Source organism: Narcine bancroftii, chromosome 1 (genome assembly GCF_036971445.1).
Source record: "Narcine bancroftii isolate sNarBan1 chromosome 1, sNarBan1.hap1, whole genome shotgun sequence".
Lineage (NCBI taxonomy): Eukaryota > Metazoa > Chordata > Chondrichthyes > Torpediniformes > Narcinidae > Narcine > Narcine bancroftii.
The window spans coordinates 471,765,066-471,790,987 of NC_091469.1; the positions used below are offsets into that span (position 1 = coordinate 471,765,066).

The 25,922-nt window shown below is 42.5% G+C and overlaps 1 long non-coding RNA gene across 1 annotated transcript in view; it reads right to left on the minus strand.

The window, feature by feature from the left end:
* Nucleotides 1-244: 244 nt before the first annotated feature.
* LOC138753826 (uncharacterized) overlaps nt 245-25,922 on the minus strand; it is a 39,796-nt gene continuing 14,118 nt past the window's right edge. Inside the window, exons 2-3 of the long non-coding RNA XR_011351451.1 lie at nt 3,664-3,723; nt 245-912 (exon numbers count right to left, since the gene is read on the minus strand). This is a non-coding gene — a long non-coding RNA (uncharacterized lncRNA). The remainder of the gene's footprint in view (nt 913-3,663; nt 3,724-25,922) is intronic.

The following is a 25,922-nucleotide window of genomic DNA, read 5'->3' on the forward strand; positions in this document are numbered from 1 at the left end:
GAGATTCAGACAAGAGGACTTTGATTGAGATTGAAGGGGGAAAAGTTTAAGGGAAGCATGAGGGGGAATTTATTCATGTCAAGTTAAGTTTATTGTCAACTGATTGCACAACTACAACCCAACGAAATGGTGTTCTCAGGTCCTCGGTGCAATACATGTGGATGGACAACCAGGCATAAAACAACACAATACTAAAATCTTTAACAGCACAATTGATTATGGACTGTGAATAAACAGACACCTTTATTTTATCCTGACAGTGGATTTGAAAGATTTTGCTGGTAATTGTCCCGCCCTGGTGGTAATTGGTGATTTGAAGCATTTTCTCTAAAACATACAGATGAGGAGGAATCGCCCATTGTCCAATTGTTCATGAGCATTAGGCAGTAGATTTGAGGCCCTGATTTGTGATATTATTCTTCCTTAAATGGTCATAGATGGTGCTAGCTTCTGGTGGAGCAATATAATTAGTCCCATTCCTCCAATTCCTGCAAATTAATCTCTCTTGTGCCATCAAATATTCTTCTGAAAACCCTGATTAATTCTGTTTCTACAGGGAGTGATTTCTATTCATAGACATCGTCTGCATAAAAATAGATTTTTCCTCACATCACCCTCATTCCTTTTTACCAAATTTTTTAAATTTAAGCCCTGCGGTACATGGCATCCCCGCTAATAGTTTCACTTTGTTTAATCTGTTGAAACCAGTTCTGATCTTGCCCACCTCCATCAAGACTCCTTCAATAGCCCTTGCAGTGGAAGAGTTTACATTTCTCTATTCTTCTGCTCTCATGAAAGGTCTGACAAAGGGTCTCCAACCTGAATGATTCACTGTTTCTTTTCCTGGGTGAATATATCTAGACTTCTTGAGTAGATCCAGGATTTTCTATTTTTGCTTTAGATTTTCAGCATCTGTATGTAGATTAAAAAAAAAAATTCACTAACATAAATTAGCAGTGCAGGTAACGTAAAAACACAATTCTGGAGAAACTCAAACAGTGTATTTTATATAGCGAAGATAATGTTTCAGGCTTGAACCCTTCATTGAGGCATGAGCAAAATGTAGCCAGGCTTTGCTATATATTATATATATCTTTTTTCTTCTTCTTTTTTTCTTCTTTGGCTTGGCTTCGCGGACGAAGATTTATGGAGGGGGTAAAAGTCCACGTCAGCTGCAGGCTCGTTTGTGGCTGACAAGTCCGATGCGGGACAGGCAGACACGGTTGCAGCGGATGCAGGGGAAAAATGGTTGGTTGGGGTTGGGTGTTGGGCTTTTCCTCCTTTGCCTTTTGTCAGTGAGGTGGGCTCTGCGGTCTTCTTCAAAGGAGGTTGCTGCCCGCCAAACTGTGAGGCGCCAAGATGCACGGTTTGAGGCGAGATCAGCCCACTGGCGGTGGTCAATGGGACAGGCACCGAGATTTCTTCAGGCAGTCCTTGTACCTTTTCTTTGGTGCACCTCTGTCACGGTGGCCAGTGGAGAGCTCGCCATATAACACGATCTTGGGAAGGCGATGGTCCTCCATTCTGGAGACGTGACCCACCCAGCGCAGCTGGATCTTCAGCAGCGTGAACTCGATGCTGTCGACCTCTGCCATCTCGAGTACTTCGACGTTAGGGATGAAAGTGCTCCAATGGATGTTGAGGATGGAGCGGAGACAACGCTGGTGGAAGCGTTCTAGGAGCAGTAGGTGATGCCGGTAGAGGACCCATGATTCGGAGCCGAACAGGAGTGTGGGTATGACAACGGCTCTGTATACGCTTATCTTTGTGAGGTTTTTCATGTAAAATACATTGTTTGACCTGCTGAGTTTTTCCCTCATTGTGGTTTTACTTTAATCACAGTGTCTGCAGACTTTCGTGTTTTACTCCAAGCACAGTTAGTTAGTACACCACTAATTCAACGAAACCAGCACTTGTCCATAGGAGTTTGCACCTTCTGCCCATGTCTGCATGCATTTCCTCTAGAAAATCTCCTCCCATCCTCCAAAAAAGTATGGGGCTTGTAGGCTAATTGGGCTATTAGGGTGGCATGGGCTTGTGAACCGGAAGGGCCTTGTTACCATGCTGTATGTCTAATTTAAAATCAATGATTTAAAAAAATTGAATAAATACGGGTATTCTCTGGCCCATAAAAGCATTTGAATGAATGTAGATCATTGTTATACATAAGCACAATTTATAGATGCACTAAAATTCTTATCTGTTGTAGCCTCCCTAGGTCAACTCATTACAACATATTCCTTTATTGTTACGTTTACAAGATGCCCCATTTAATAAAAATTGCCCACCCTGTAAAGGTTCTCAGTGGTGCCCACTAGTCCAGCACCCCTATCAAGACAAGAGAAGCAAAAGAAGTCCAGGGATGCTGGAGAATTGGAACAACACATACAAAATGGCTGGTGGAACTCAGCGGTTCAAGCAGCATCCATGGAAAACAATAGGCTGTCGATGTTTCGGGCCTGAGACCTTCGTCAAGAATACCAAAATTGAAAAGAGAAGAAAAAGAGAGTCCATTTAGATTAAGAAGAGAAAAAAAAAGCACAATAATGCAGTTATTATGGACAGGACGGTTAGCATAGCAGTTAGCCCCAGCGCTTTACAGCACCAGTGATCGGGGTTTAAATTCTGAGCTGTCTGTAAGGAGTTTTTACATTCTCCACATGTTTGTGTGGGTTTTCTCCCACCATTCAAAAACATACCAGGGATGTAGGTCAATTGGGTGTAATTGGGCAGCAAGGGCTTATGGGATGAAAGGGCCCACTTCTGTGTTGTATATCTAAAAAAAAACATGAAAAATGAAGAGGAATGATATTGAGAACCTTAGGTCCATGCACCGGAACTGTGATTACCATTCGGGAGTTTGCAGAAGAATGGTATAATGTTAGAAACCCTGGTAAATTTCTACAGATGCGTGGCAGAAAATGTGCTGACTCGCTGGAATGGGGACACCGATACCCCCGACCGTTAAGCCCTGCAAAAGGTAGTGGACATAGCCCAGGACATCACAGGTTAAACCCTCCCCACCACCGAGAACATATATGGGGAACACTGCCATCGGAGACCAGGATCCATACCACCCAGCATATACTCTGTTCTCATTGCTGCCGTCAGCAAAGAGATATAGGTGCCACAAGGCTTGCACCACCAGGTTCAGGAACAGCTGCTACCCCTCCACCATCAAGCTCAATCAGGGATTTATTGAAGGGCTCTTACATTTTTTTCCTCTTCGTATTGCGCAGTCAGTTGTTTACATTTCTTTGTTTACATTGCGCTACCAATAAGTGGTATTTCTGCCTGCAGGAGAAAAGAATCTCAGGGTTGTATTTGATGTCATTTATGTACTCTGACAATAAATTTGAAATCTGGATCACCTCACGAACTATTGGCCTATTAAGAGCATCTGGCTCCTGTGGGGACGAGTCTGCAGTTCCCACGTGGGTCTAATGAGTCACCTCAGAACTCTGGGGGAACCAGAGTGGAAGCAATCCTGAAAGAACTACTCAGATGAAGACACCTCATGCATGCCAGGTGAAACTTGCCCCCAGAGAAGATTCCTTATCTAATGTGGAAATTAGTGAAGGAAGTTGACCGCTTCTGTTAATCCACCTGCTAATTAATGCATAAATCTGGATCGTACAGCTCCAGGAGCCAGCTTGCTCTCACCTTCTCAAGGATAATTAGCAATGGGATATTAATGCTGCCTTGATGAGTGATCATCACATCCTGTAAATGAATAAGAATAGCATATCAAAATTGTACACAGCCCTTGAAACCAGGTGCACGGATTTCTTATGCCAGTACAAAGGTTGTCAGTAAGATAAAAATATTCAAATAAGCTTGAGAGATTTTTTTTTCTCTCTCTTCTTTTAAGCAGCATTTCACCCAGGTGCAAAGATTCCTGCATTTTCTATTACAAGATCATACACAAGTCGTGTTTGCATTCTGGTGGCCCTTTTTCATGTCCTCAGCCCCAACCCCCTTCTGCAATTAGTTTCAAAATCCCCACAATGCAACCGTCACTGTGGAATTATCACAGATCAGAAGAAATCAACATTCGCACTCATTAAACACCCACCAATGCTTTTAATCTTCCGTGCAAATCTCTGCGGTATACTTTGAACCTTGAGACGTCGCAGATGCGTGTGAAAAGGGACCCTGTGAACTGCCGTTGACCAAGAGGCTAAAATTATCTGTCGAGTATTGAAGCCAGGGGCAGCGCACAATCAGCATGAATGATTTCCCCTGTTCCCAAGCCCTCTCACGCCAGATACACAAAACACCTATATTTGTGTTTGCCGCCACTGTTTGCAAGAGATGAATTTTACTCTGAGCTTTGTTTGCTCCTTTGAGGCTTAGGGTTAATGTAAAAATTGACACCTACATATGAAATAGTTTCTTACACAGTAATGTTTTTTCTCTGTAGAAAGGTCAGGTTCTTAGTTCTGCGTTAATTGTTGCTTTCATAATCCCAGGCAAGTGAATGGCTTTTTTATTGCCTTGTGTTTGAGTATACAAGGATAAAAAAAATCCTCCCAAGTACAGCGTTAAGCTGCTGGATGCTTTAACAAGGCATTTTTTTCAGGAGTGCTGCATTACTGTAGCTTTCAGCCTTTGCATTTTGTAACCTGCTGCTTGTCCTTCGCAGACCTGTTGCTGGAGCTTACAACAGCTGAGAAGAACACTGAAAGTTTAAATTTGAAACATTATTGTTGCTTCATTTATTATTTCATCAGTATTGCCATTACTTTTATGTTTGGAGAACTGGTAGTTTTTAGAAACTTGAAATTTTTATTACTCAGAGAGTCAAGGAGCGCCTCAGCAGACACCTCCTTTCCAACTTTCAACCCACTGTCCATCTTTACAGGAGTCAGCCCATAAAGAATCAGAATTCTAAGCAGAAATCTTTTCTGTTTTTCTCTCAGTGAGAAGCATCTTTTTATTTAATCTAAAGTCCTTCACATATCTCTCATCTGAGGACCTGACACCATTCTGACGGCTGTGTTCAAACTCAGCAATCCACTTAATTTCAGGATTTCCAATTTTTTAAAATCAATGTTTACCCATAAGATTGGGCCTGTCCTTTTTTTGGCCTGTTTGTTTTGGATTTAACCTCCTTGTTTGAGTTCCCTGCCTTCCTCCTATACAGACTGTGAGAAATGAGGTTTGAATGTCTCAAAGGGCTTCTTTCTTTTAATCAGCTTCCCTACAAACATGTCACAAACACAATTTTGATTTTTTTATAATATTGTTTATACAACTAAATCAATGTGGTGGGTTTATATTCCCATAATTGCTTGTTTGATTTTTAAAGAGAGAATTTTGTAGTACTGTTCAGTGATTTTTTTTAATTTGTTCTGTTTAAAATCAGAAACTTCAAGTTTTGTGGAACTACTTTATATTTTTAAGTACATAAACACACAAAGAGGCTCACATTCTTCTCACCTGCTCTGCGCAACTGTTTTCAGTTGTATTGATAGATTAAGACAAAAATATTCAGCCTCGGTATTATTCCCAAGATCTACAATCACACAAAATGCATGACACTGAAGTAGCTAGGAAACAAGTATCAGCAAACCTATTAGTTGCTCGTCGAGGGGAACAACAGAGAGACACAGGACAATCCTTCGAAACAACTCATTAATGCCACTCAGAGTCACAGGTCTTATTCAATTATTTGCAACATTCTGGAAGGTAACAAAGGCTATGACCTGAAAAGGAGTGAAGCCGAACTCGGCAACGGTGATTAAAAGAAAAATCAAACGTATCAAAGCAAATGTGGGAGAGTTTGAACTCCCGCTCTACTTGTTCCCAATTCATTCTGTCATCCTATGCTTCCTCAGGCTTCCCCACTGCCACTGGGTAATGGCCCACCTGTGCTAGAGAATAGGCTGATCAGGCATTCTAAAGCATGGCACTTGGCTCAGTGAGCAAGAAAATTTAAATTAAATTTTGTATTTTTAAATTTAAATGCAGGCATACAGCACGGTAACGGGCCATTTCAGCCCATGAGTCTGTGTCACCCAATTAATGTACACCGTGGGTACGTTTCGAATGGTGAGAGGAATCCGGAGCACCCGGGGAAATCCGACATGGGGAGAATGTACAAACTCCTGACAGACAGCGTGGGATTTGAACCCCAGTCCCAATCGCTGACTTTAAAGGCAAATGGAAACATGGCTTACTGGGGCATAGGTGATGACATACTGGGTATTGTATAAAGGGTAGAGTATAAAGGGGGATGGCATAGAGGTGGTGATATAGCAGGACTGGCATGATGCTTCTTGATATACTGTAACTTAACATGATGAGGCATCTTGATCCCTTGAGGTTGCTGCGCAAGTTGACAGGCGTATGGTATGCTTAGTTTCATTGGTCAGGAGACATGAGATAATGTTGCAGCTCTAAAAAACTTTGATTAGACCACCCAGAGTATTATGTTCAGTTCTGGTCACCTCATGATAAGAAGAATTTGGAAGCTTTAGAGAGGGTGCAGAGATTTATCAGGATGCTGTCTGGATTGGAGAACACAGTTTGGGGTTAGCACTGTGCTGCTACGGTGCCAGTGACCTGGGTTCGAACTCAGCACTGTCTGTGAGGAGTTTCGACGTTCTTTCCATGTCTGCGTGGGTTTCCTCCTGGTGCGTTTAAGGTGATATATGAGTGGGAAAAAATGTTGAGAGCCATTGCTCTAGAGTCCAGACCCAATTGTTAGTGAAATATTTTGCTTGAGAAAAATTGTCATTGGCCCATTTCCTTTGGAGTTTGAAACCCTGCACATAACGAGTCAATGAGGTACGATTAAAACCGTGGTTTTCAACCTTTTTCTTCCCACTCACACACCACCTTAAGCAACCCCTTACTTAGAGCACCTATGGCATAGGAAATACTTAAAGTGAGTGGAAAGAAAAAGGTTGAAACCACCTCTTTAGAGCAAATATTCTTATTGAATGGTGGAGCAGGCTCGATGGGCCATTTTTGGCCTACTCCTGTTCCTACTTCCTATGTTCCTATGTTCACCATTCTGACTCCTGGGACGGCAGCACCTGATGGACAGAGGTAAGGTTGATTAGACATAATTATGAATTTGAAGAGGAGAAATCTCAAAAACTGATATAACAGATCCAAAATGGTGACGGAGTCCACAACCGGGGTTGCATCAAGGAAAAGGGATTGAGTCAGAAATGTCTTTACCAAAAAGTGATGTGAGCATAAAATTCTCCAAAGAAAAAAAACTGAAACCAAATAAAGTGAAACACGAAAGTCTGCAGACGCAATGTTTGAAGAGAAATCACAACACTGGAGGAACGCAAAAGGTCAAACAGTGTACGTTTTATAGCAAAGAAGCATAATAATTAAATTTATTCAATTAGTTAGGTATCATTCTTAGGGCTAAAGGAGTATGAAGGAATGAGACCTGAGCATACTGAATGGCAGACCAGACTTGATGGATCAACTCCTATCTTTCTAAATTAACAAATAGCAATTTGAAAAGATTGTTTATGCATTTCAATTCAAAGGGGCCTTACTTCAATGTTCATCAAACAGTATCAAGATTCAAAGGCATCAGCATTTTAAGTACACTTTTCCCCAATAGATTAGGTTTTAGTTGCAAGCTCATACTTGGTAGCTCATTTAGTCTGAGAACCCCCTAATTCATGTACAGCTGGTACATTAAAGAAAAGTTCTGAAAAGCAAGGGCTCAGGCTCAAAATTTCTCCTGCACTTTAAAAAAAAAATTCCATAGATGCTGCATGACCTGCTGAGTTTCTCCAGCACTTTTAAGTACTGCACTGGATTTGAGTAACTGCATATCGTTTACCTTCAAAGGCAGCTCAAATACCCATAAAGAAATATAAATTATCAATTAACTAAGTGGAAGCCCACATTCCTGACTCTAAGAGGCAATTGCTTCAAATGTTCTGATTAGATAGTTATCAAGAGGCATTTATTAGTGCTTATCAGTCAAAGAGAAATTGAGTCGTCAAGTGGGGAATTGAACCAAATTAATGAATTATGATGCAAATTCTTTGTTAAAATGTTAGAATCTGACTTCAAACCACTGTCCTTATTCGTGAGGTAAGGCTGTGTATAGCTTTGAAGAAGGGCTCAGGCCCGAAATATCGGTAATATATCTTTATCGGCTATGGACGCTGTGAGACTGGCTGAGTTCCTCCAGCAGTTTTTACTGCAATCACAGCGTCTGCAGACTTTCGTGTTTCACACCCCTCAGCACATTCTGAAGACCCATGACCCACTTGCTGAAGAAATTTTCCACCTCTCTGTTTTAAATTGACACCCTCCAGTCCTGAATTTGTGCCCTCTTGTCCTGGACTCCCCTATCTGTGGGAAGTGTACCCAGCTGCAATTCCAGTCAGACAGGGTCAAGGAATTGGAGCTGCATTTGGATGCACTTCAGATCATCCAAGATGCTGAGAGCATATTAGATGAGGTCTCACTGAGCAGATCACATCTTGTGGACCGTGGCCTCTAGGAGAGGGAAGAGGAATAAGTGGACAGTAAACGGTTCTCCTGTGGCCATTCCCTTCACTAACAGGTATGCTACTTTGGATGCTGTTGGGGAGAATGACCTTTTAGAGTCCACCAACAGTCGTCAGGCCAGTGACTTTTATGACCGGCCCTGAGGCACAGAAAGTAAGGAGGCAGGCAGGCAGGAAGATAGTGATGTGAAACTCGCTAATGAGGGAGCAGACACACATGCTGCAGCCACAGGGGACAAACCAGAGATTGTGTGGTTGTGGAACAGATGCTGGGATCGTGTGATGCTGCCCAGGTTCCAGGGACAAGGATGCCACTGAGCGAATGGAGAAAATTCACAAGTAGGAGAGTGAACAGCCAGATGTCATTGTACACATCGGTAGAGTAAGGCATGAGGTCCTGCAGAATGAATATAAGCATTTCGGTCAGAGGTTAAGAAGCAGGACCTCAAGGGTAGTGTCTCTGTGTCATGTGTCATGTGCTAATGAGCAAGATAGGCCAGATGAATTTGTGGCTGAGTAGCTAGGTCAGGGATTCAGGTTTTTGGCTAATTGGGATATCTTCAGGTGTGCTGTTCTAAAGTGACAGGTTGCACTTGAACCAGAGAGGGACCAGTATTCGGGCAAGCAGGTAGGTTCACCAGTGCAACATGGGTGGGTTTAAGCTAGACTGGCGGGGGTGGGATCCTATGCAGGACAGATTTGATTGGTATAGAGGGTGATGAGAAAAGGTTTAGTGGGTAGAAGAAAGGCAGGGAGCGCGGAAGGACTGTTGGTTTAAATTGTGCTTATTCTAATCCTAGAGGCTTGTTGGTTAAGGATGGATGAACTTAAGGCATGGATAAATTGGGGAGGGCAATTGGATGAAGTGTTCATGCATGAGCTTTGTGGACCAGTGACCATAGTTCTATTAGGTTTAACATATTTATGGAGAGAGATAGAGCAAGACTATGAGTTAAAAATGGTGAATTTGGGCAAGACTGACATTGAAGGTAGAAGACAAGAATCTTTGGCTTGGCTTCGCAGACGAAGATTTATGGAGGGGGTAAATGTCCACGTCAGCTGCAGGCTCGTTTGTGGCTGACAAGTCCGATGCGGGACAGGCAGACGCGGTTGCAGCGGTTGCAGGGGAAAATTGGTTGGTTGGGGTTGGGTGTTGGGTTGAGCTCAAGTTAATTAGAACAGGTACTTTGAAGGAAAAGGACGTTAGGATAATGGGATGTTGTTAAAAATGTGTGGACAAGATTCCAGGACATGCATGTTCCTGTTGTCAGACATGCAGGGTAGGGAAGCTTGAATGATGAAGGAAATTCAGGCTCTGGTCAGGAGCAAGCTGGGATCAAACGTCGACCTGGAAGATTTTCGAGAACTGAGGGGAAAACTGAAAAAATGAAATCAGGAGAGCCAAAAGCAGACAGAAGATAAATCTGGCAGATAACATTGAGGATAATCCCAAGAGGTTTAAGGGAAAAAGGATAAACAGGGGCAGGTGCTATTGCAACAACTGGATGGATACATGGATAGGACAGGTTTAGTCCAGTGGTTCTCAACCTTTTTCTTTCCATTCACACATCACTTTAAGTCATCCCTATGCCATCAATGCTCTGTGATTAGTAAACGATTGCTTAAGGTGATGTGTGGGTGAGAAGGGATGGTTGAGAATCACTAATCTAGACCCAATTGTTATTGAAATATTTTCTGGAACACCTGAACAGTAATGGTGAATTCATCAAGACGCTCTTTATCATGTTCAGTTCAACATTTAACACCATCATCCACTCAAAACTGACCAGCAAATTCCAAGACCATGAACTCAACAACCCCTGCTCTACTCACTTTACACTTACGATTGTGTGGCTCGGTACGACCATGACACCATCTACAAATTTGCCAATAATAACAATCAATTCAGGTTGTATGAAGAAAGGTGATGAGTCAACATATAGGATGAAGATTGAAAACTTGGCTGAATGGTGCACCAACAACAACCTTGCACTCAATGTCACCAAAACTGAAAAGCTGATTGGAGACTTCAGGAAGGGAAAGCCAGAGGTGTACAATCCAGTGATCAATGGAGGAATCAGAGGTAGAGAAGGTGAGTAAATTTAAGTTCTTGGGAGTCACTATCTCAGAGGATCTTTCCTAGACCCAACATACTAACAGCATCGTGAAGAAAGCACGTCAGCGCCTCTACTTCCTCAGGAGTTTGTGATGGTTCGGTATGACATCAGGAACCCTGGAAAATTTCTACAGATGGGTGGTGGAAAGTGTACTGACCAGCTGCATCATGGTCTGGTAGGGGACACCAATACCCATGAGTGTAAAGCCCTCCAAAAGGTAGTGGACACAGCCCAGGACATCACAGGCAAACCCTCCCCACTACTGACAACATCTACACTTTGCGCTGCTGTCGGAGAACTTCAGCAATCATCAAAGACCCACACCCACTCTGTTCTCACTGCTGCCATCAGGAAAGAGGTAAAGGTGCCACAAGACTCGCACCACCAGGTTCAGGAACAGCTGCTCCCCCTCCACCATCAGACTCCTCAACGACAAACTCAATCAGGGGCACATTTAGGACTCCTACGTGTGCATATTATTGATTTTTTAAATTCTTTCTGTATTGCACAGTCAGTTTGTGTACATTCATCATCTGTTTAAAGATCCTTATTTGTTTACTTGCATACGCTGTGTACAGTTTTTTTTTGCACTACCAGCACGTGGTAATTCTGCCTCACCCACAGAAAAAAGAGACGTCACGTAGAGAGTCTGCCAATAAATTTGAAATCTGAAATTTTGGTTGGCGTGGCAAGTTGGGCTGGAGTGGTTTTTATGCAGTAAGACTCGGTAACTCTGCAGAGCTGGTTATACATGATCCATATCCCTCCTTCCCTTGGTGTCTATCCAGAAGCCTCAAACACTATTATTGGGTTCAATTCCATCACTACTTCTGGTAGCTCCACTGCTCTTTAATTAAAATAAAAATAAATCAAGGTCCCTTTTTGAGTTACTTTTATAATATTTGATTTGTTATGAAGGCAGGAATGTTGACTCATGAGGTAATTTATCTCTCTGCTAAGAATTCTGCTTTCCTTTTCTTTTTTGGCCAAACAGCTTCTTTCTTGGTAGTGGGTTTACATTTTTCTTTTTATAACCATATAACGATTACAGTTTGGAAACAGGCCATCTCAGCCCCTCTAGTCCACACCGATTTAAGTGATCTCCTCTAGCCCCACTTACCTGCACTCTTCCCTTAACCCTCTGGATCCACCTACCTGCTCCCTGGCTATAACCCTCCAAACTCCTCATGCACTTCTCCAACCTTCTCTTAAATGATGAAATTGACCCTGCTGCAATATAATATCAATACAATATAATCGCTTTGATTAAAATGTGTGGTACCTTGGATTAAATGAAGTGATTTAAGTGCAGTGCATCCTTTTGAATTTAACATACATGCATATGTTCTCTGTATTTTTGGATGTGAATTTTCAATTTTAATAAAAATATTGAAAAAGAAAGAATAAAATTGCCCTGATCATCTCTTTTAAATCACCCCCCCCATATTAAATGTGTGTACTCTACTATTTAACATTATTTCCCTTGCATATAACTCACTCCACCGCCCCGCCCCCACCCACCCCCGCCGCAACTGGATTCTTGGCTTCCTCATCAGAAGTTGACAGTCAGTATAAATTGGAAATAACGTTTCCTCCTCACTGACAATCAACACAGGTGCACCTCAAGGACGCGTGCTTAGCCCACTGCTACTCGTTCTACACCAATGACTGTGTGGCCAGGCACAATTCAAATTCTGTCTATAAATTTGCCCATGACACCACCTTCATCAGCTGAATCACAGAAGGCAATGGTGAAGCATTCAGAAGATAGATCAGCTAGTTGAGTGGTGGCACAACAAACACACACCAGTCCTCATCGAAGGTTCAGCAGTGGAAAGGGTGAAGAACTTCAAATTCCAAGGTGTCAACATCTCTGAAGATCTATCCTGGGGGCTCCATGCTGATGTAATCACGAAGTAGGCTCTCTTTCAGCTATACTCCTTGAGGAGTATGAGGAGATTTGGTATGACACCAAGGACTCTTGCAAATGGCAGTAGAGTGGAGAGTATTCTGACTGGCTGAATCACTATCTGGTATGGAGGTGCCAATGGGCAGGAAAAAAAAACTGCAGAGAGTTGTGAATTCAAATGGCGCCATTAAGGGCACCAGCCTTCACTCCATTAAGGAATCTACAAGAGATGGTGTCTCAAAAAAGCAGCCTCTTATCCTCAAGGACACTCACCACCCAGGCCATGCCCTCTTTGCATTGCTACCATCGGGAAGGAGGTACACAAGCCTGAAGATGAACACCCAGTGGCACAAGAACAGCTTCTTCCCCCTCTGCCTTCAGATTTCTGAATGGACAGTAAACCACGGACACTCCCTCACTTTAATTTATCGCTATATTTGCACTGTGTAATGTTGCTGAAAACAACAAATTTTGTTGACAATAAATGCTGAATCTGAGATGTCCTTATGTATTTTAATTCTGAAATATAGTCACCAGTGAAACAAGGTGCCCACTTTGTGCAGAGCATTCGCTAACATGCACCATGTGATGCTGATCGGTGGATGGTTAAGGCTTCTCTGCCCTAAATCCTAGATTTAGTGACTTAGGATAGAATGTGGTCCTTGGCCCACGTGAACTAAACATGGGACAAAAATCTGATTGTGCAATGAATTCCATCTCTAAAATTCAGTTCCAATAAAAGTCAATGGGGTCGAATTTTTCAAAGCAGACCCATGCCGGAGGTTTTGTTTGAGTATCTGAGGGTAAATTTCTACCACAGTCTTTTGTGTTCACCTGAAAAGGCAGAAGTTGCAACTCCCCATTCAGATGTGCAGCTTGGGTGACTGCCTGGGCTCTGCGCTCGAGACCCTTGGCTGGGATGTGAATGAATGTTGTTCTGAGACAGAGGAGAAGGTCCTTTCAGTGGAGATGCAGCATGGCGAAACCTGGAACTGCTGGATATTCGAAATAAAAGCAGGTGCAGGAGGCTCACAGCAGCTGTGTCAGTATTTCAAAAGTGAGAAAGAGAAAGCGAGTTAAATATTTCTCAAGGGGGCCATCGTCAAAGCTGGGGGAAGACAGCCCATGCAGAATGTTAAGCTGTCCTTTCTCTTTCATGTGCTTTTAAACACAGTCTTTCCAGCATTCCATCTTTCCTACTCAATAAAATTTGAATTTGACTACAATTGTTGACTGTAATGACAGCTTTTGACCTCGGCTGACCTCATCTTGAACTCAAGATAAATCTGTGTCTAAGTAAAACCAGTGAGGTACATTTTAACCCTATCCACTAGGCATGGGCTGAACAGGAAAGTAGCTCACTAGCAATGGGATGGGAGAGTAAAATAGGGAAGTCTGCAGGCACAGCGACAGAAGTAAAAACACAATGCTGGGGAAATTCAGCAGGTCAAACAGTGCACCTTCTTCTTCTTCTTTGGCTTGGCTTCACGGATGAAGATTTATGGAGGGGTAAATGTCCATGTCAGCTGCAGGCTCGTTGGTGACTGACAAGTCCGATGCGGGACAGGCAGACACGGTTGCAGCGGCTGCAGGGGAAAATTGATTGGTTGGGGTTGGGTGTTGGGTTTTTCCTCCTTTGCCTTTTGTCAGTGAGGTCTTCTTTGGCTTGGCTTCGCGGACGAAGATTTATGGAGGGGGTAAAAAGTCCACGTCAGCTGCAGGCTCGTTGGTGACTGACAAGTCCGATGCGGGACAGGCAGACACGGTTGCAGCGGCTGCAGGGGAAAATTGGTGGGTTGGGGTTGGGTGTTGGGTTTTTCCTCTTTTGTCTTTTGTCAGTGAGGGGGGCTCTGTGGTCTTCTTCAAAGGAGGTTGCTGCCCGCCGAACTGTGAGGCGCCAAGATGCACGGTTGGAGGGGAGATCAGCCCACTGGCGGTGGTCAATGTGGCAGGCACCAAGAGATTTCTTTAAGCAGTCCTTGTACCTCTTCTTTGGTGCACCTCTGTCTCGGTGGCCAGTGGAGAGCTCGCCATAGAACACAATCTTGGGAAGGCGATGGTCCTCCATTCTGGAGACGTGACCAGATAAAGATACAAGTAGAATTCATCAGGAGAAGTGAGATCACAGCTGGTCCAGATACTTGAAATCCTGGTGGGGGTCAAATCGGGAGGAGTGGAACCCATGAGGTGCAAATGGCAGTGGAGGCAAGTAGCGAGGATGGCAACGTGGCTGTGGAAGCGGGCCTGGGTGAACCCATGGTCATAGAGCTTGAGAGCAGCAGGGGTTACAGATGGAGAGCAGTGAGAGAGATTCCCACAGAACTCCATTCGGAGGTCAAAGAAGAACTTCAGGGTAGGCATCCCTCAAAGAGATTTTGCAGTAGACAGGAGTAAAACATGAAAGCCTGTTATATATCTTTACCTCCTATGGACGCTGTGAGTCCTGATGAGCTTCTACCACAATCACAGCAACTGCAAACTTCTGTGTTTCACTCTTTTCTTGGAAACTTTTGCCTCCACAGGTGCTGCTTGATTTGCTGAGATTTTCAAGAATTTTGTTATATGTTCCAGATTCTGGCATCTGTAGTCTATTTTGTTTTCTTAGGACTTAACATTGACACTCTTGGATAGAGAGAATAGTTGTCCTTGCACACTGTCCTTCTTCACACATAAAATAACATCATAAAGAGATTTAAAAGACATCATGATTATGGATCTAGATCGAACAATAGCATCTGGAGTATGATGAGGTTAAATGTGAGATCATCCACTTTGGAAGAAAAAATAGTAAATAAGATGACTATTTGGATGGTGAAAAATTGCTGTTGTGCAGAGGGATTTCAATTGCAAAATGTTAATTTACAGATGCATCAGGCTATAAAGAAGGCAAATGGAATGTTGTCCCTCATTGCAAAAGGGATTGAATTTAAGAGCAGGCAGGTGGAGCTGAGATCACGGCCAGATCTACCATAACCTTGCTGAACGATAGAGCAAGCTTAATGGGCCAGATGGCCTACCTCTGTTAACATTTGAACAGGCTCGGCCATCTTCTGAAGTTTTCGTTAAACTCTAAATCCATCAGCATGTTTCTTCAAAAAGTAAAATACTTCAGACGTTTAAATCAGAAATCAGATAGAGATTGTGGAGAAAGGAACTGCACCTGCTGTGTTTCTGGTTGGAAAGATGTGATTAAGCCAGAGTGGGTGCAGAAGTGACTCACAAGGATGTTGCCAGAATTGGAAGGCTTGAGTTACAAGGAGAGACAACTTTCTCTGTAGTGAAGAAGACTGAGGAGTGACATTACAGAGGACTATAAAATATTAAGGTGAAATTTCACAATCTTCTGTGAAACACGAATGTCTGCAGATGTTGTGATTGTAGTAAAAACATACTAAAAGGCTGGAGGAACTCAGCTGCCCTCACATGTCCATCCATAGGAGGTAAAGATATACCTCTGATGTTTCGGGCCTGAGTCCTTCTTGAAGGTGTAAGCAAAGAACAGGAAGTCTTCAGAATAATGATTGAAGGATGGCAGGTGAAGGAGCCCAGACCAACAATAGGTGTTAATTTGATGTGATAAGTGGAAAAATGGGAATTGATTTCAGCTCTGTGAAATGAGACAGAGGCAAAAATGCAGAGAGAGACAGAAAGAGGGGGGGGGGGGGAGGGAATGGGGGAAAAAGGAAGGAGAGTGGGTTCAATGGAAACTGGAAGTCACTGTTAATGTCATCTGATTGGAGGGTGCCCAGATGGAAGATGCACCCTCCAACCAGATGGCATTAAAATTGACTCTACACTACCCGCCACCCCCCACCCCCCAGCTTTTCTTCAGATTTTATTCTGTCGCTTTCCTGTTTTTTGCTTATATCTCAAAGAAGGGCTCAGGCCCAAAACGTCAGTAATATATCTTTACCTCCGATGGATGCAGTCAGAATGGCTGAGTTCCTCCAGTATTCCTGTGTGTTTTTGTCATAATTTTCTTCCCAGGGTAAGGGAATCTTAAATTAGAGGGCATGGGTTGAAAGTGAGCAGGGAAGGGTTTAAAGCGGACCTGGGAAATAATTTTTCACACAGGAGAATGTATGTGGAATGAGCAACTAGAGGCAAATACAATTACAACATTTGAAAGATATTTGGACCAGCACATAAGTTAGGAAAGGTAAAGAGGATTTTAGCCAAATGCAAGCAAATGGGATGAGCTCAGGAAATCACCTTTAGTCAGCATGGCTAGGTTGGGCCTGCAGGGCCTGTTTCCCTGCTTATCAGATATAGTTCCTGCAGAGAAATGGATTGGAGATCAATCCACAGGACAATAAGAGTGGCAGAGGGAATCACTGGAGTTATCCTCTCCCACCCCCTCATCTCTCCCCCCACCCCCTCCTCCCTCCCCATCAATATGATTTACTCAGATCGTTGTCTGAAGAGGGCCGTGCAAAATCACTGAGGACCCCGTCTACCCTGCACATAGTGTCTCAGCTGTTCGCGTCGGGGAAGTGATACAAGATTATTAGAGCCAGCACCACCAGGGTTAAGAACGGCTTCTTCCCACGGGCAGAGAGAATGCTCAATGACCAAAGGAATTGCTCACACTGACCATCTGAGACTCTCATATTCACAAAGCAACATTTATTTATGTGTATATTTCTTTGTTTTTATGAAGACTAATCCTGCGTATGTGGTGTTTGTCTGTATGTGTGTTATGCCTGGTTGTGTGCCTGCGTGTTTTGTACCGAACACCAGAGAACCCTGTTTCTTCGGGTTAAACTTGTGCAATCAAATGACAATGAACTTGACTTGAATTGACTTATCAGCGTACAGTCCCCACACAGAGAGTACTGGGGAACCAGAATGACTCCAGCTCACAGGAATTGTCAGAGAGCATCTCCATTAGTTGCAGAATGTATCCATCTCGGCTGTTGCTGTGGGAGATTGCACTGGCAAGAGAAGCCATGAAGGTAGAGAGCAGCCCTTTCCCATCAGGATGTGTCCTTCTTGGGAGTGCCAGCCAGAGCATGCCCTGCATGCTCTCTCCCCGGATCCATCCGCGCTTCCCACAAACTGCGCATTCAACCTTCTCTTGAACTATGACAAACTGTAGATTGGCAAATTGCAAGCCATTCCTAATTAGTGGAGTCCATTGCTGCCTGTTCTTGTGGGAATCCACCAATGCCACCAAGTGGCAGAGCCTGATTTAAATGTGATTGACAGTGAGCTTAGATGCAGAGCAGAGAACTGTTGAGGTCTCTTGGAGAGATGCTGTGCTGATGAAGCTGAGGGTCAATATGACTTTAATACCTCTGGGGATAGCTAACCCAGCACAAGCCTAGCCTAAGATCACCACCCAAATCTCAGTGATGGCATCTTTAGAAAGTCAGAGATTCCATGCAGGGTTCTAGCAGGATGCAACACACAAAGTGTGGAGGAACTCAACGGGAAGACGAAAGATAGTTGATGTGGCAGGACTGGCAAGAAGTGAGAAGATGTTTAAATGGAAGTGGTGGGGTGGGGGAGGCAAGAGCGCGAGGAGGACAGGTGATAAGCCAATACATGGGGTGGAGACATGAAAAATAAGGGGTGATAGGAGGAGGGAAGGGATAGGGGGTGGGGTGCTAGAGGAAGGTGTGCCTGATGGACTGATAAAAAGGGTGGGAGAGGAAAGAGAAAGAGAGGAGAAGGAATGGGGCTGGAGAGAGAGGGGAAAGACTTTTGAAAACAAAGTAGGAAGAGAAATTGGAGGTCAAAGTTGTTGGAGCCGACCAAGACAGAATACAAAGTGCTATTCCTCCAATTGCAAGTGGCCGCAACAGGGCATGGACAGACATGTTCATATAGAAAGTGGAATTAAAATGAGAACTCTATGGAAATAGGCTCAATGCAGATGGAGGTAAATGTTCAGCTTGATCCATCGTTCAAACTGACCTGAAGCCAAACACAATCCGCCGAAGGAACTCAATGGGTCAAGCAACATCTGTGAGAGAAACAGATTTGAGCTGAAATGCTTCATCAGGACTGAGGAAAATGTACAGAGGTGAATCCACCTGGACGAGCTCAGCATAGCAGTAGGGTCTGCAGGCTCTTCTGTGTTGCTTCTTGAAGTCACAGCCAGTGGAAAGGCATTGCATGAAAATGGGCATCATTAGGTATGCACCTGATGCCATGGAAAGGTTGCTGGATTGGCATGAATAGTTTACAGACATACCAGGACTAATTTCACAATTTGTGCAAGTCATCGGAAATCTTCATAAATATAAATTACACAATTAATTTTCCATGATTAAGGCACACAATCAAATATTTAAGTTTTTGATATCAGAGTCTCAAGCGATATTGTTCACCAATACAAATCCTTTCCTAAAAAAGGAACTACTTGCCCTTGATGCAGTGAAGATTCATGAGACTAGTTCCACAAGTGGGCAATATGAAGTGGAACTGAGTACACCAAGATTGTATTCCCTAGTGCGTTCAAAAATAACGTCCCATTGAACTTACATTACTCTTACAGATGTTAATGGGGGTGGTTGGGGGGGGGGGCGGGGGGGAAGATGTGTCTGCTGGTTGAGAAGATTATATCCAGTGTCACTGTCTCAGAATAAGGGACACAGCATTTAGGACTGAGATTGGAGACATCTCTTCAATTGATATCGTACCTTTGGAGTTCACTAACCCAGAGGGCTGTGGAGATTCAGTCATAGAGTTTATTCAAAAGACAGATCTTTAGGTCTCTAAACATAAAGAAAATTAATGGTTACAGAGATTGTACCAAAAATGACTGGTTACAGAAATTGTACCAAAAATGACACAGATGTTAGAAGGTACTTGGTAAATGATGCAGCAAAATTGAAGGGCCAAATGGCTTAATTCTGTTTTTACTTGGTATGTTCTTATGTGAATGGAATGGCCTGTATTATGAGTGGAATATTATTAGCAGGATGAAAAGGTACAACCCATCAAGACATAACTAAAAGAATGAAACTTCTTTCCAATATTTTTATTGAGTTTTATATATATATAGGTAACAAAGTAAAATATTACAAATAGCAGTAAACAACCTTTGAAAGAGACAAAAAATCCCAAAATGTATAGAAAACAAAAACTATTCTAACAATCTCATCCTTCCCTTATGAAGTTATGAATAAACATATATGTTCTATTAACGCATGGAAAAAAGGATGACCAAACTGTAAAATGGGATGCAATAACCTTATAAATTCTGAAAATAATTAAGGAAAAGGATTAAACTTCTATACATCCAAAGTAACTAAAAAGCCGCGAGGAATGTCAGAAAGTTTGATAATCCTTCTATGTAGTGTACCACTTTCAGATAAAATGGCAACAAGGCAAAAGATGATTGAGCGATGAGGCCCTGTAAATGTCAGTAAGTGCAGGAATGGAGTTGCGCAAACACATTCTTTGCGGGGTAGGGCACTTTCCTAACAAGTAAATAAGCCATCAGATTTTTTTTCTATACCTGACAGCTGTGTTTCCCAATATGAGGCCCTGGCCAAAGTTTCAGGCAAAAACTGAATCAAGAGAACAAGTTCTAAAATCAGAATCAGAATTTATTTTCATGAACATGTGTCACGACTTTCACTGTTTTGTGGCAGCCTTTATTTGGTATTACATTTGCAAAGATACATATTATTGTAAAGATTAAATATTACTGGAAAGGTTAAATATTATTGTAAAAGAGTAGCATGTTAAGGGGAGATAATAATACCTCTACTACATCTCAGAGTCAGAGAGTCATGCAGCACAGAACAAGCCATTCAGCCCAACTCGTACATGATAACCACTTAGCTTCTGGGTTACTCCCATTTGGCTGTAAATGTCCATATCCTTAGCCCATCCTATACATATATCTGCCTAAGTATCTTTTCAATGTTGTAATTGTACCTGCTTCTATAATATCTTCTGGTACTTCGTTCCAAATATGGATACCCTGATGAAGGGCTCAAACCCAAAATGTTGGTTATGCATTTTAATCTTTGCTATGTGATCCACACTGTTTAACCTGCTGAGTTTTTCTAGCGATGTGTTTTTACTTCAACCATGGTGACTGCAGACTTTTGGGCAATCGAGTTCAACAGATGAAGACAAAGAAGGGGGGAGCGGACATTGTCAGAGTGGGCTGAGTCAGAGTGGTAAGGCTTTGGCTCAACAGACTTCAGCAAGAATAGGTAAGAGGTGAGGAATGGTCAGAGTTGAAGTCAGAAAGGGCCACCCTATTTCAGGAACAAAGATGATTCAGCAGGTTGGCACAGGTAAGGGCAGGATTTTCAGATATATATTTTATTTCTCTAGTCATAAACAGTGGGAATGGCAGCCAAGGCAGGGGAATGCTCCTCTTACAGAATGTGGGCCGTCAGGGAAGCCAACAGTAGCTGTTACGACTTCATCTGTGAGAAAAGCATCCAGTTGTAGCTCCTAACAAACCGAGTTAATGAATTGGAGCTGGATGAACTCTGGATCATTCAGGAGACAGAGGGGCTGATAGACAGATGTTACAGGGACATTATCATATCTAGGAGACAGGGGGAGGGTTGATGCGTGATAGAAGGAAGGAAGGGGAACAGGTAGGAAGTTCAGCGCACACCTGTGGCCATCCCCCTCCATAACAATTATATCATTTTAGAGCACGGAGTTTGTATGTTCCTGTCAGGATCAAAGGCAAGGTTAATAGGCATGGGGAACCTTGGTTTTCAAGGGATATTGGGGATCTAGTTCAGAAGAAGAGAGGTGTGTATAGCAGATATAGTCAACATGGAGCAAATGAGAAACTTGAGGAGCATACAAAATGCAAGAAAGAAATCAGGAAGGCTAAAAGAAGACATGAGGTTGCTTTGACAGACAATGTGAAGGAAAATCCTAAGGGTTTCTATAGGTATATTGAGAGCAGAGGATAGTAAGGGATCAGAGTGGTCAGTCTTTTATGGAGCCAAAGGAGTTGGGAAAGGTCTTAAATGGTTTTTTTGCAAATCAGTATTTACTCAAGAAAAGGACACAGTTGTGGGAAGTAAGGAAAACAAGTAGTGAGATCATAGAACATCTACAGATTAAAGAGGAGGACCTGCTTGCAGTCTTAAAGCAAATAAGGGTGGATAAATTCTTGAGCCTGACAAAATATTCCCTTGGATCTTGAGGGAGGCTAGTGTAGAAACTGCAGGGACTCTGGCAGAAATATTTAAAATGTCCTTAGCCGCCATGGACAGACATGTTGGCAAGGGAATGGGATGGAGAAATGAAATGGATGGCCACTGGGAGATCCACGCTATTGCAGTGGACAATGCTCAAAAAAATGATCTCCCAGTCTGGTCCAGTCTCTCCGATGTACAGGAGACCACAGCAGGAGCATCTGCAGGTGTCATCAATTGCATCCGAAATGTCTGCCCATGTCTATTCATGTATTGCCAGACTGGACATTAACCAGATGGTATTAATAGCAACTTCTCTGGCTTTCGTTAAACCCCCCTACCCCTCGTCTTCTCTCCATTCCGGCTTTCCTTTCGCACAGACATGATAAATTCTACTCAGTCCCTTTTCATATCCAATTAACACCTTTTTTTGGTCTGGATTCCTCCCGCATTTTTCGAATTCTGGGACTTTCTGATATATCCTGCTTCTGTCTTTTCTTGATTTTTCCTTGAACAAGGGCTCAGGCCCCAAACGTCAACCCATATATCTTTGTATCCTCTAGATGCTGAAAAGACCAGCCGAGTTCCTCCAGCATTTTGGTGCTTTTACCACAATCACAGCATCTGCAGCCTATCTTATCGTGTTTCACTCAGAATAGGTTATTAGGTCAGCAAAACACCGTGTAGGCCGAAGGGCATGTGTGCTGCCGATTTCTATGTTGTATGTTCTACGAACTCTAGTGATTCTTTTTTGCAGCCTTTCCAACATATTAACATCTTTCTGACCAGAACTGCTCATCTCATGTTTAATGAATATAACAGAGGATAATTTCTGACTCTGTGGATACATAACATTGGGTTGGCTTGGTTCAATTGCATTTCACGTTCCGTCCCACATTATATCTTACAACATTTAAATACAGCAGCAATTGACAGTGCGGAATGTGGGTGTGAGCATACCTGTGGGTAGAAGGTTTAGTTTGGTGACTTGCACTTCTCACTGCAGGAAAGAGTGATGGATTATTAGGGTTTTAACATGCTATTTCTTTAATCACAGCAGTATATGTCGGCAAGACATGTGTGCTGCATCAACATTGGAAGAAAAGTAGAGGCTTACGAGGTAGGAAGGGCTCATTATTTTTATAAAGGAATATATGGTTCCACACATCGATGGCGGAAGGGCCTGTACTGTGCTGTAGTGTTCTCTGTTCTAACTCCTGAGTATAATCTATGGATATAAAACTATAGTTATAGTCTGCCACTGCCTGGTCTCCTTATCCTTCTGCCTCAGTAGAGACACCATTCTCAGTTCCTCCTGCTCTCTGGGATCATTCCATTCTGTGCATTACTAAGCCAAGAAATAAGGAACACCTTTTCAGGGCAGACCAGTTTTCCCAATGATTCACTACCGGCAATCCAAGAAGCCCTGGAAAATTGTGGGAGTTATCTAGGCAAAACAGCAGAGGCTCCAGAGAGAGACAAATGTCATAGAGTTATCAAGTTGTAGAGCACAGTAATTAGCTCTTTCCCCCATCATGTTCATGTGCCTCTTTGCCCAACTACAATAATCCCAGTTACCCAAACTCAGATCGTATCCTTCTATGCCTTGCCTGTTCAAGTGCACCTCTAAATGCTTCTTAAGTGCAGTAATGTTTCTGATTCTTCTATCTCTTCTGGCAGCAAGTTCCAGCTATTAACCACTTTCCTTTCAGACCCCCTTTAAGACATTATTAAATTGGTACATTGAACTGAGAAAAATAAAGGGTTCAACAGTAGGGAACTTTTCAGACTCTTTCTCACCTTAAATCTATATTCTATTTTTCATGGAGTTGAAGTAGTTCAGTTTCAGGCTAATGGTAACACACCACCCCCCCCCACCCCAGGATATTGAAAGTGGGGTTTTCAGTGATGGTAAAGCCATGGAGGTTCTAGCTGGGCATTGAATTGTTGATTATAAAAGTATGTCTTCTTGTTGAATAGTGGAACAAAACCCTACCTAATCTTGTCCGTCTCTATAATCTTGGGTGTTCTATCGACGCGGACTCCAATCTCTCTTGAAAACTATAGCTTCTCTCGTACCATTTTAGAAAATATTGTTTTTGGCCAATTGCAGTAGGTATCCTGCTTATGTTTTGCCTGTCATCAATGTGCAAGTTTCCTCAGAAAGCCAGAAATGGACTCCAACTGAACCAGCAATACCAGTTTCCTTCTGCAAGGCCAGATCTATCTTACTGTGAGAAAATGGTAACATTTCAAGTCCTGAGAATTCTGCAGGCAATTTATGTTCTTTCCACCACATTTCCCCAGAAGCACATCGAATCAAATTCAAATTGTTGGAGAAAGTTGTTTAATGTACGTTTTAGCATTATTTATTGATAATAAGTTACACATTCGATTCGCATTTCACCAAATGAATGTCTTACCACTTCTAAATCTAGCCAATAGGATTACGCTGAGCTGGCTAATTAGTACAGACCAAGCTTTTCAAATCGCAATTGACAAGAAAGAGTGGGAGAATCTTTTCATGTTACAGCGAGGGTGCCACAATTGAAACACAAAAATGAAAGACTAGTAACTTACACAGCTAATCTTTGTTCAGGGCATCGGGAAGATTTTTTGCCTCTCTCTTTTTAACTATGGTTTTCCTTATGTATAAAAGTGTCATTAAAACTTGAACTATTTCTTTGTTCTTTACATGTGAAAAAACAGCTACTTCCCCTTTGGTCCCCAAACTCGCTACCATGCATTCATACAGAAGACTATGTACAAGTGAAGTCACTTGTTTTTCTTGCTTTGTATATCTACCTAAAAGCATTAAATGAACTGTGGGTTCTTTTTTTCCTTTCACGCAGGCACAGTTTTACCTTTCCCAAGAAATTCCATGTCAAAGACGGCTAATTCTTTAAAATGTTGTCTTTAGGATCAAACCTCGCCTGCATTGTGCTTTGGACCGAGAGTATTTTACACTAATGTTGACAAAAGATTCTCAGTATTAGTTTTTTCACAATATGGCATAAGTTAGTTGAATTCCCACAGGTGGGTTTTTTTTGAACAGACATATCTTACATATTTAGTCCTGGGGTAATGTTTACAGAAGGTCCCGTGTTTTGCTTGCTTCATACAGCGGCCTAAATTATTGAGTATGTGGACAAACAGTTCATAGTGCCAGAGACTAATTCCAAGAACACTATAATTATTCTCTTTACAATTTCTTTCAGATGTATTGTTTCAGTTGGTGCTAAAGCAATATAGCACCTGGCTCCTGGGCAAGAGATTGAAGTTTAATAGAGACAGCGTGGCTGTACCTCGCCAAAACCCAAATTTTGGGATATCGAAAATACTTCATTTCCTCCTTTTGTAAAGATGCTGTTTTTCCTTAATTTCTTATTGGCTTTGATAGAGGGGTGTAAATGCAATTAGGAGGTAGATGGGGCAAGTAGAGGGAAGCAGTTTGAGGTCAGGGCAAACATTGAAAGTGATGGCATGGGAGAACAGTAGGACAAAACTTTATTGCAGAGAGAGAGAGAGAGAGAGAGAGAGAGAGAGAGAGAAAATGATCTGGTACTCACTGCTTAGATGTGGAAGATACAGAATCAATTGGATTTTTGGAAGTTGGTATAGTGGTTAGGGCAACGCTGTTACAGGACCAGTGACCTGGGTTTAAATCTGGCATCGCTAAGGAGTTTGTACCTTCTCCCCACGTCTGCATGGGTTTCCTCTGGGTGCTTTGCTTTTCTCCCACCCTTCAAAACATAGGAGGGGTTGTAGGTGTATTGGGTGTAACTGGGTGGCGCAGGCTCATGGGCGTGGAATGTCTAAATTTAAATACAAATTTAAAATTTGCAGAAAGAGCGCCAGAATGTGCCTGAATAGATAGTACTGCAAGGAGCTGACAGGGGCATGAAGGCCCGAATGGTCTCCCTCTGCCTTGCAACCATTACATGGTTTTATGTTAGTGCTACTACTTCTATCTTTTAGAACTCACATTAAATACCAATGGCTTGTTAATATCACTAGGTGAAATTGTGAGGAAAGGCAACAGAGTGGTTATAATATTAGACTCATGTCTGGATCAGCGATATGACTTCAGATTGCACAAAAAAAGATAAAAGGTTTCATGTCAAATAAATAAATCTTGAATAAAATGCTAGTCTCAGTTGCAACGCTTGTGGATTACTGGATTTTTCTAAAAACCCATCAGATTTACAGGGAAGGAAATCTGCTTTCCTTTTCGATGAAGGTAACTGCTTCGATCCTCAATTGCTTT